The following is a 12,389-nucleotide window of genomic DNA, read 5'->3' as shown; positions in this document are numbered from 1 at the left end:
TTTTATTAGAATTTTTAATCTTATAGTTCATTTTTCCGGGCAGTTTTAGCCTTATGTAGTACTATAGTTAAAAAAAAAATATTATGAAATTTATTTCATGCACTATTATTCTTACTGAAGTTTATATATTTTCGTTGTGGAAACAGAAAACATGTTTGCATTTGAAAAAAGCGAAATCATAGAAACGCAAAGTATTCAAGAAGAGTGAAACTAACGACTATGCCTTAATAATACTTTAAACCAGGGCTACTCAAAAGCAAATTTTCATATCTGAATGCACTCAAAACATGGATTTTGAGGTCATAAAAACAAGATCGGGACCAGCTTCATGAGATGTGTCTAAGTTTTCAAACGAAAATAACTGACGAAGGCATCTTAATTTCTAATAAGAATTCAAATTTCACAAATAAATATATTCAACAAATATTCTTTTATTCCACAATGTGGCAATTAACTGTGACTTTCACAAATTGCTAATCAAGCTCATATTTAAACAGCAACGTACCAGCGAACAATTTCTTCCTCCTTCTAAGCATTCCATGTGCAAACATGCATGTGTCCTTTATTGTTCATCTCTACTAATAATAAATGAGAATGTGTGCGTTTCGGTATATGTGTTTGATCTCTACAGATCAGACTTTTTGACAGAGAATTACCAAACTTGAAATGTATACTCTGGAAGGTGGTAATGTGCACATAGGAGCAATGATTTTTTACATTTTAATTAATTGAAAATAAAATCAAAATTTCGAGCTTTTCTCCGATATATTCAGAAAATACTACAACACAAAAATTATAAAAGAAATTATCTTTTCAATGATATCATTTTTTTTACCCTACATTTTTTTTCTATTTTTTTATTATTTCTTTTTTTTAAAAAAATTAATGTATTTTAATACTATATTTCAGTGCTAATTGAAGCTCAAATCGTTTTCACTGCTGTTTCTAACATTTCACTCTGGCTTTTTCCATTGATGTGATAAAAATATAAAGATTCGGCTTCTTGCACTTAAAAGGTTTAATCTCAGAATAAAGCAGCAGCGAAAAATTTTTTTAAACACACGCTAATTTACACATACTATTGCTCTTTCCTGTGATAAAATTTTATTATAAAGATATACAGAGAATTTAAGGGAAAAGCTCAACGAAATGAGCAAAAAGTAAAAGATTTACAAAATAGTATGATTTGCATTTCTATTAAATTTTGTAGTTTAAAAATATTTGTCGAGAGCTGGTGAATCAACTGCTCGCCAAAATAAACAGAAAGTGGAAAAAGTCCTAGTTGATTTCTAACACCATCAAAAAGCATTAAATAGTGATGTAATTGTAGATTAGGCAGTACCAGAGCGTTCTATTCTAGGTGGTATGATTGAACGTGGTTTGTGATAGACAGGTTAGCTAAGGTATCATTTCACAATATTTTTTTTATGTTTAAATGTATCAATTCTTTAACTATGCAGTGTATTCGTGAAATAATAAAAATGAACAATGTGTATGCTGAAATTATATCATTCAGCCTTGGTGTCAGAAGCTATCAATAAATTGAACCGCTCGCTATAGCCAAGTAATACTAAATTGGAATATTTTATATTCACGATTATATAGGGTGCAGCACAAAAACTTGGACAAAGTTATTACATCATAGAATAAAAGTTAATTCATTTTTTAAAAAAATTTTCATTTCTTTTTGTCTACCACTTTAGTTGTAACATATTTTAAAGTTGGAAAACGAACGGTATGAGGTCATTTGTTTGCTTAATGTGCCTCGGCAAACAGTGCCTGATGCAATTTATCATTTGAAAGAGCTCGGCAATAATGGTAAAAGTCCAGGAAGTGAACTGAAACGTATGGTGAACACTTTGAGTAGCCGTAGGTTACCAAAAGCAAGTTCAATAAAATTCGGAGGTTTCAATGAGAAAGATCGCCCGTGAACTGTAAATAAGGGACCGATCAGAGCAACGAATGGCAAAATCAGAGCTTGGACTGAAGCGTTACAAGGTTCAGAAAGTTCAGCTTTTCACTGAAGAAAACAAACTCGTGTGGCTCGAAAGACGCCGAAAACTTTTGAAACGGGCCGCATGTCAGAATTGAGAGAAAAGAAGATCCTAAAAGGAAGAACTATATGATCTGGTCTGTAGAGGCATCAAGCACTTCAGCAGTTGGTGAACATCGCAAAAATTCAAAGTCAGTCATGGTCTCAGGCGGAATTTGCGAATGTTGCAAAACATCTCTGGTTTTTGTGGATGAGGAAGCTGCAAAAATTAAAAAAGTGTACCAGTGGGACATTCTAGAAGCTGTTATATTTCCATTGGCCAAAACGTACTTCGGAAATGTAAAATGGGAGTTTCAAAAAGACTCTGCATCATCCTACAAGGCTAAAAAGACAGAAGAGTGGTGGAAGGAACATTTTCTGGACATGATATCATCTGGAGAATGGGTACAATACTCTTCGAATCTCAATCCCATGATTAAAGTGTATGGTCCATTTTGAAATCTAAGGCTTGCACTAAACGGCATAAAAGTCTGGACTCTCTAAAGAAATGTCTTCTGCTGGAATGGGATAGATTAAAAGTAGAAGACTCGCGGCCCATTGCTGAAAATTTCAATAAGCATTTGCGCCTCTGTGTCACTGCAAAAGCCACCCGCTTTGAAACCAATTAAATTTATTTATCAGTAAAAGTTTATTCTTATTATTATTTGTTATATATTTTTTAATTTATTAATTTTTAATCAAGTTATATTAAAATTTGTTTGTCCGGGTTTTTCTGGCGCACCCTGCACATCTGCATGGTGCATTGAGAAAAAAAAATGAGTATATAAAGTGCCCTCCCCCCCTCTTAACAATGGAATAGATGACGTGAGGGAGAAAAAATTACAGAAATTTCTGATTAAAATAGAAGATTATGAAATGCAAATAAAGTCTTACCTTATCCGTGAAGCGAATCCTTTGTTTATGTCAGTGAGTCTCAGCTTCCTTGAAGTTTGTTAGCTGAAAAGAAAAGCGCATTCGTTATTCAAATATATTAACGGTATGTTACAGCAATGTTAGATAAAGCACTATTTTACGAATACAGAATAGTACATACAAATTCAGAGAATTATTGAGCAGCTTCATTAGCACAAAGCTCAGAGATTACGAATGAAGAAAAGTGCATAAAATGAAATGCATATAACAGGAAGAATTCAGTAGTGCATGTAAATAAAGTTTGATTGCAAGCAGACTTCAAAGACTGTTTGGGCTAGTTTACAATTCGCGAAATACAATGGAAGGAATTGGGGAATGGAATTTAGATCTGCAACTAACAGACCAGCAACTACAAATCCTCTGGTGCTATCATTCCAGTTTTCCTAATTATAATAAATGCACGACACCGTTACTTTAAAGCTGCCAGTTCAAATTGCAGAATCCGGAATTTAGAAACTACGTAAACAATTGAGTGAAAACTAGATTCCAACGATTTAGTTAAAATGCATCAAGTGAAAACTAGATCCCTAGCACTGAAGCTTCATTGAATTCAACTGCATTGTTTTAACCAAACATTGCTGAATTACCTTGTGTAACGTATTATTCTCATTGTGTTTATTTAGTATGAGAGTGTGTGCTTACCGTTGTTTCTGAAAAGAATGTTTGACTTTAACAGAGCAATGCAGTAATATAAATATTTACAAATACGAGAAAAGTTTATTTTCTTTAACGTAATAATAAATAATTCGGCAATAAAATGGTAACATCCTCGAGTAAAATATTTTCTTCCATACAACTTATATTATATGAATATATAATATCACAAACATATTTATAATATGAATGTTACTTTAAAAATACAATTTTCCAAAAATAAATAAATAAAATAAAACCTTGAGAATTTTTTTTTCAATTTTTAACACTTTCTGAAAAAATATTATCAATCTAATTCTTATTTAATATTGAAATTTTTAAGGGATCAGATTTGGAATAGAAATAATTATTTTTTCTGTGCCTTTCACTATAATTTAAATTTTATAACTTAATTAATTATATTTACATGGGTGAATCTATGCAATTTTATATAGCATAAAAACACTTAATTTCATCCTATAAGAAAAATCATAAAAGTCATATGCATTCATTTATAAATCAGACATAAAACAAACATTTTATAGAAATAGCACTTATTAATGATGGCTGCTATTATACTGATATTTAATAATAATTTTCTATTGATAAAATTATGGATTTTTTATTGAATATTTTCATGGTGAATCCACATTTTATGTAACCATCTATCTGGAATTAAGTAATAAGCCCTGGAATTTAATATTGCTTCGGCAGAATGTTTCTTTACAAGTCTCGCGCTATGAAATATTAAAAACGTAAAGATGATATATTTTCAAATACTCATCGTATATTGATCAAATTTATAATCGAATATAATTTCTTGGCACTGGATAAACAAATTGAAAATAATAATGTTTAAAACAATGTTTTTGGATGTTTTTAAGGTGCATGTAAAGCATATTCAAACTTATTAGGTATCAGGAATGTTCCATACAAACAAAAATCTTACCAATCTTCGAGAAATTTAATAAAGTATGTCTTTTTAAAACTCGAAATACAAATACAGAATTATAAGAATCAATATAAGCACAACAGTTAGCCAAAAGAAACTGCAACGCTTGAAACGGAATTGTTCTGCACAACAAATAGAAACAATGATTTTGATTTTTTTTAAACAAATGAATATCTTTAAAATATTAAGAGAACATCGTTTTAATCTTCCGTTTATTGTTAAAGAAAACACTTATTTTACTATTTTAAGTTAATCATACGAAGAATTATATTAGTTATTAATTTAAACTTATGTACAAAATCTTCTGAATACTAAAATATACAGAAATGTTCAAAATTACAAGCCTCAGAAACCGCACAAAGAACATGAGAGATAAAGTTTATAAATTGGCATTATTACATTACATTTATAGGTTAAAATTTGTTACAAGCAGCTGAAAGCATCAAATTATAATGATAATATATATATTAACAACGATTAAAAGAAATTCAGTGTACTCTTTTAGGCGATTTCTTTTCTTTTCCTTTTCTTTTTTCTCCCCCTTTGCTATTCTTTTCAAATTAAATTATAAATATGAACAGATGGCGAAAAAATAACTAGTTTTAGTTCTCAGAGGCGTTAAACCTGAATGTTGTCCCATTATATTTGATGCACTCACTTTCTCGCTGACGTGTACTTTCACCAACTTATGACTTCAATTATGCACGTTTTTAGACAATTCAGCAAACTGTAGCATTGAAAACATTTAACCAAATGTTTTTTTTTTTCTTCGTAATTTTATCCTAAATTTAGTTTTAGATAAACTTCTGGAGAAAACTTGTTATTATGTTTTTTATACTGACGCTCTTAGATTACAGCGGAACCGTCCACGTTAATTTCAACCGTCACTGCACGCCTTAGCGATTACGATGAAACGATAACACGAACAACATAATGACTTCATTTTCCATTCTTTTTTTTTTCATGGTATACATATTTTTTTTATCGCTAGAAAACGCTGGAGCACGATGTAATTCTCCGTTTCAACTCCTGCTTTTCATCCTAATCTTCAGAAATCATCGGAAAAATCCCTTCGAAGGAAATGAAAGAAGTAATAAACTAAAAAGAAAAGATGGATGCTAAAATGTTTTCTGTTCGAATGAGAGCGTTCGAAAATAATATGCTGATTTAGATGCGCCTGGTCAAGCGTACATCAGATAAGATGTTCAGCTTAGCAATGTAAAAAAGTATCTTATCTCAACCGTAACCTTAGTTGAAGTTACGTCTCAAAACTTTGAAAATGAGAGTGGCAAAAGAAAAATATTTAAAATGGCGCATGCATAATTACTTAACAGCTTGTATTAAGAAGTTTTATCTCGATTAAAACACCTGCCTTAAAACAGCTGTAAAACTGTCAGCATCAAGTTAATGCGCGGCTGCTATGAAGACAGATTCCGTAAAAATGGTTATTATAAACTTGTGAAGGCAGCTGATGATATTTTGGTTTTTCCAAAACTGCTGCTTTAACCGCTATGGCAATTTGCATATTGTTGCAGTAAAGTCATCCAACATGCTGTGGTTGAAAACTAACCGCGGTAATTAAAAATAAGTAAAATTTCGGCCAGGGAACGGTGAGATATCGATCCAACATGGTATATTAGCTGATAATTACTCACCCGTCTCTTAATAAGCGATCAATAAAACCATTAATCGGACAAATTCGATTAATCGATGTGTCTTAGCAATCTTCTTTCGCCTAATCGATTATCATAATCGATCAATAAAGAAACGACAACAATCATATGGAGCTAACGCATATAAATATACTTTGTTGCAGTTCTCAAGTTACATCAAGAAAAATGATATCTTGCAAAGGAAAACAATAGTCCCATAATGAAAATGAAGGAAGGTATTTTGTAATAAATCTATTATTCTTTACAGTTAGCTAAGAAAATGGTTTAGTGAATGCATAATTAATAAAGATTTTGAAGACGAAATTCAATCAACCTGAGATCGGAATTAGAAGTTACAACTGGATGTTTCTGCAATTTCACGCAGAAATCTCATTGATTAGCCTTTTATTTTTCTCTATTATAAGAAATTGTTTCAACATCATTTAGCAAGAAAAACAAATAAATAATATTGTTTTCAGTAATTAATATTGTGCTAATAATGCGTAGAATTCATCAGAAAAAACATATTAATTTATTCTAAGTGGTCGAACAAATTTTCTGTTTTTCAAAATAATCCATAAAAAAAATCTATAAGATACATTTCTCAATTTAAACGACTAAAACGTCAACGAAAGAAGGCAATTAATCATAAAATTCAAATCCTTTTGATGCAAACTTGGCAATGTGAATGCTTTTTTTTTTCTCACATTTTTAAAATCTTAAGCTTTAAAAAGATTACGATGCAGCAAGCCTCTTTTTCATACTAAATATTGTTGATAACTGCTTCTTTCGAGATAGCCAGTTGAGCCCACAGAAATTAATAAGTTCGAATCATTGTATTTCGAAATAGAATTAAATTACTGATGACAGAAAGATTGTTAAAAATTACAAAGCAAATACATAACATAAATGCATTAATAGACTCATTTAATTGTCAAACCGCTAGGGAAGTTAAAATCTATTTTTCATATACCTTTACATAATTTAGCTCATCCCCTTTATAGAAATATCAAATTACGATAGAGACATCTCCCGAAATTACCGAAAATACTATATAATTATCTGAATAAATGACCATTTAAAAATCGCATAATAGTCCTATTACCTAAGCTCATGTTACTCGATAAAAGACGCCCGCTTTAATCAAAAAAGAATAATTCTAGGTTCAAGGGAAATCTAAACAAACGTGGTCATGCAAACGAAATCCTTTTTTTTTTTTTTTTTTTTTTTTTTTTTTTTTAATAAAGTAGGATAAAAAAAGGTCATACAGTTCATTAATTACAAATGCTTTCAGCGTCATTAAGAATGTCTGGAATAAAGCATCTGCAATGGACACTCCCTGTGGATTTAAAACACATTGGGTCTGAAGAGAGTCGAAAAGGTAGAGGCAAGTGAAATGACACCGATTTGCAATGTCAAATCGAAGATAAACGAACTATATTACCGAGCAGGGCCACCGAAATTCTTAAATGGTTGGTACGTGGGCAACTGTAAAGCATCCAACGTCTCAAATATAATAGTAGCCTCGGGATTTCGGAACAAATTTACTGGGTGGGGCAAATTAGAGATGGTAGGATGATGTTATTACACGAAGACTGGAGGGACAATGATTACTCTTTCCTTCACTTTTAATTGAACATTCAGCTCGTCGTCTTGGGGGGTGGGGGGATGACTTCTATAACTCGTGTCTCTTTTATCTGCTCTGGGGGACTGTTGCCATACTGCGAACTTCGCAGATAATGTATCATTGGAGCAGATAATGCGAGGAGTCGCAACTGAAGTAGTAAAACAAAAATACAGCATATTTTGATTTGATTTTTTTTCTTTCTTTTTTTGGATTCTTTGCAATAAATCGTTCTTGACTTCAGGTTATCATGAGCAACAGACTTGCAAACATATTTGTGGGAAAAAGTGTATTAATTTCAGCGATAAACATGAAAATAAAAATTAACCAACAAATAATGGCTTTTTTTTTTTTTTTTTACTCATATCAATTAGTAGTTTCTGCTTTAAACATGGAAAATATTGACATTTTCTAGATTACAATAATCAATTTTCGTTTCTTTTTATTTGCGCAGAAAAAAATTACAGGATAAATCAGAAACGTAATTTAATTTCTAATATGATCAAAGCAGTATTGGCACCAGGTTTACTCGAGGGGCGGACTGTCATTTTTTTTTCTTTTATAATCTTTTGAGGATATTGGTATTATATTAATTAATGCATGCAATCACGGCTGATCAGATTTAATTTTCATTTTTTTATCCTCTAGCCTTTTGATATTCTTTCCAAAATAACATATATATGCAAGTGTAAATTAAAATTTTTATTTACAATTATGTTTCGTTAAATAAAATGAATCTCATTTCTTAATGGCGCAGAAATTTATTCTATAAAACAATACGCAGGTTTTTCTAACCAGATTCATATTTACATTTTTTTCAATTATTTTTAAACATTTTATTCACATAAATGTTTTTAAAATCAACTGGAGTAATTTTTATAATTTTTATAAAATAATTTTACTTACTACATTTTCTTATTTGATGAAAGAGAATTCTTAATTATTTTGCAAGCTGAAAATTGGTTAACTATTAACTATTTAGAAGGATATCTTTCCAACCGTAAATACTTTCAAAACTATTCTAAAACTAAAAAAGTAAATGAGAGCAATCGTTTATCTGTAAGAAATTTATTTCCTTTAATAACTAAAAATAATTGCTCGCATCTGTAGGTCATTACAAGTATAAAAATAGTTTCATATACTAATTTTGGAATGTTTCGATCTTGGTTATCATATATTCGTAAAATTCAGGCATCTTAAATTCAGTAAATTTTACCTTCAAATGTTAACAACGCTGGATCCTGATTACTTTCATTTGCATATAATCAGGTATTGGTTTTAAGTTTTTTCCATCAAGAATTTAAAATACTCAACCCCTTTTTTTTCTCCCAAATTTAGCGGGCTTTTTTCCTCGGGCATTTTCAATAGGAGGGAGTTTTATTTAATCCTTTATTCACCAACGGCACTTTTTAAGTAAAGTTTAAATCTGGCTGATATCTTCAAAATATAGACTATTTTTTCTAATAGTATTTGAAAGAACACGAAGAACATTTTTCCAATAGAAAATAGTAGATATCATCTAAGAAATAACATAAAAATCTTTTATTATTAATTTAATTAATTAATTTTTCCTTCTTCTTTTTGGGTTTATTTTGTACCAAAATTTAACTAATGGTTAAAAAAATAAATTTGAAAAATTGATGGTTTAATTTGATTATAAATATCAATTTAACCTTTGCTGTTTTAGTGTATAAATTTATTGTGAAACTGTAAATAATAATTAAAAAATAAACTTAATAATTATTATTAAAAATTTTGTTATATTCTGCCATGTTGTCTTGTCACAAAGACATTTGATGAATGTGAGGTCTGTATGTTTGACGCACTTGAACGCAAGCATTCTACGCAAGCATTTATTAACCAGCAGTTAAAAAATCACCCACTTCTCAACAATAAAGCAAGAAAGAATGGCCAGAATCAATGGGAGTTCCTATTTTTGCTTTGAGTCACGTTATTTTTCTCTTTATCTCTGAGGTCTAAGAAAGAGCGCCATTCATTCCTTGCTAAGAGGGAATAAAATCCTGTATTCTGGATGTAAGGAAAGAATCTCGCAATAAATTACGAATGCTTGTTGACTGCGTCTTCGTGTCACACTCAAACAATACTACACAATGCAATCTGATTATGGCATACCGGCAATAATTATTTCATTTTAGACACATGTTAAACTAAATGTTCAGGATTGAAATCAAATAATATTCTGCCTGAGGTGAGAATCTTAAAACTAAAAAGCATAAATATAGAAAACATCAATTTCTTTTAAAAGTAAGTGATGTTTCAAACTTTATATATTCTTGAATCTCCATGTATCGGACTTGAAAATTTATGAAAATAATTTGACATGTAGATTTAAATAATGTAACAAGTAGAAAATAAATTAACATATAAGAAAAGTTATATAAATAGAAAAGAAATAATAAATAAAATATAACAAGAGCGAAACAACTGACTTTGACTGATATATTAAGACAGTGATATTTTGATGTAGTATAAATGTAAATGTTGTTTTCGAAGTCGCTAATTAACGCGATTATAGAGTTTATTTATTTATTTTTTAAATTGAAAATTTTTCCACGTCCAATTTTTTGGATTGGATTCGTTCCCAATTAGTTAGAACTCTACTAATTTGAAAACTGACTGTCATAAGAACGCTCATCTCGTATTAATTTGACATACTGAATCATTAATCTTGCCAACTTTTAAAGATTTTAATAGTCATCAATCTCTTCCAATAATTAAAAAATAATGACAATAAATCATGAAAATAATTAAAAAATAATGATAATAAATCATGAAAATAATTAAAAAATAATGATCATAAATCAACTTTAAAATAGTTGATATCTCAAATACCGAAATTTCATCCTCTTTTGGAATGTTTTTTATTAAACTAAACTTCTGTTTCCTATTTCAAGATTTCCATTCAACGGCAATCTTCATGTTGAAAGCAAGAAATCTAACACTGAATTTAAAGAAAAATTATCGCTCTAAGAAAGAGATGATTTGCAATACAGAAGCTAGCATAAAACTCGTCAGCATTTATCACGTTTTTGCGAAGAAAAAGTTCTTTCTGTCTTCCTTGAAATTATGTTGTAGAAAGAATGGGCCAAATAGTTTTCTTCATTCGTAATTTATAATCTACGTTATGAATGAAATCCATGGGCGCTTATATCAAAAATTTTATTTCATATATAGAAACGTTACTCAATATATAGAAATGGTTTTTTTAATAAAAATTCTAGGTTTAAAAAAAATGAAAGAAAGAAAGGACTAGTTTTAAGCACATGTATTATTTTCCTGTAAGTCTATCTGAAGCAAGGTTCCACTTTTTAATTACACGAATAAAAAGAAACTTAATAAAGACGTTTGAAAGAGCAAAAGATAATTTGTTTCATATTATGGAAATCCTATTTATTTCCCAAATATAAGGTTATAATAGGCCGATTTGTGAAATGAAGGTCATTCCAAGAAGTTAATTGGACAGATGTCTTAAATATTTAGCACTATATAATGAATTTTATTAAGATTTGATTGAACAAAGGAAGATATTATGGCAAATTATTTAGCAAAACATTTAGAATACCATATATATTCAATTTAATATAAAATTTCTTTTTAAAAATATCCTTCCCAACAAAAATAATAAAAATATTTTTAAATATTTTTTGCATTTTAATTTTAAATTTATAATTCACTGTTTCTAATATTGCGGAATCTTTCAAATTTATGTTTCTGAAATTAATGATCAGCTCACATTAAAATTTTGAAAACATTAAGACAATATATCATCGTTTGGAACACACGAATGCTGAGAATTTCAATATTCTAGCATACCTAGAATAATCAAAAATCGGCAACAACATTTTATCTTTACAAAGATGAAAAGATTCAAATTATATGAATGAAAGAACAAAATTCTCCCGGTGTTGCGAAAGCGATATGAATTAATATGCCATAAGTTGGTGAAAATTGCCTTAAAATTAAAAAAAATAGTGAAAATATAAATAACCACAATGTAATAACATTATAACCCCACCCGGTCAGATAACTCGGTCCTTTTTTGGGGGAGGGGGGGGGGCATTCTTTGCACAAGCATAACAATTGTTCATGCCCGTACAATATCCATATTTCAAATGAAATTAATGTTAACAAAAATCGTAATGAAATAAGCCACATGCTGCTTTAAAACAAGATGTTAGTGTAATGTTTGATTAAAAATTTTCTCATTTCAAGAAGATGATTCCTTATTAATTCAAAATTATTTTCTTTTTTAACTTATTTAATTGAAATTTAATTTTCCAACAAACTGATTAAAAACACAGAAGTTAACAAATTTAGACAAAATATAAGCAATCCTACAAAAAAAACAAAAAACATAGAAAATATATTAGAATCAAAATCTGAGGATTTTCTTCACTAAGAAAGATTCCCCTCCCCTTTTCCCCATTTTCAGCATCGACAAGGATAATGTGAAAATGATTGCACCCAAATAGAAGCAAATTAAAGTACTGAAAGAAAGAAAAGTAAAAAGCTCTACTGGAAATTTTCTTTCATACACTATAA

General features: G+C 29.5%; 1 protein-coding gene across 4 annotated transcripts in view; it reads right to left on the bottom strand.

Moving 5' to 3' along the window:
• LOC129987846 (toll-like receptor Tollo) overlaps positions 1-12,389 on the bottom strand; it is a 307,447-nt gene that overhangs the window by 114,427 nt on the left and 180,631 nt on the right. For all 4 annotated transcript variants that reach the window (XR_008785606.1, XR_008785608.1, XR_008785617.1 and 1 more), the window contains one exon: positions 2,927-2,989. The gene's annotated coding sequence lies outside the window, so the exon portion shown is untranslated. The remainder of the gene's footprint in view (positions 1-2,926; positions 2,990-12,389) is intronic.

The sequence above is a fragment of the Argiope bruennichi genome, chromosome 1 (genome assembly GCF_947563725.1).
Source record: "Argiope bruennichi chromosome 1, qqArgBrue1.1, whole genome shotgun sequence".
Classification (NCBI taxonomy): Eukaryota; Metazoa; Arthropoda; class Arachnida; order Araneae; family Araneidae; genus Argiope; species Argiope bruennichi.
The sequence above is the reverse complement of the archived record's forward strand: the minus strand, read 5'-3'. Positions and strand labels throughout refer to the sequence as shown.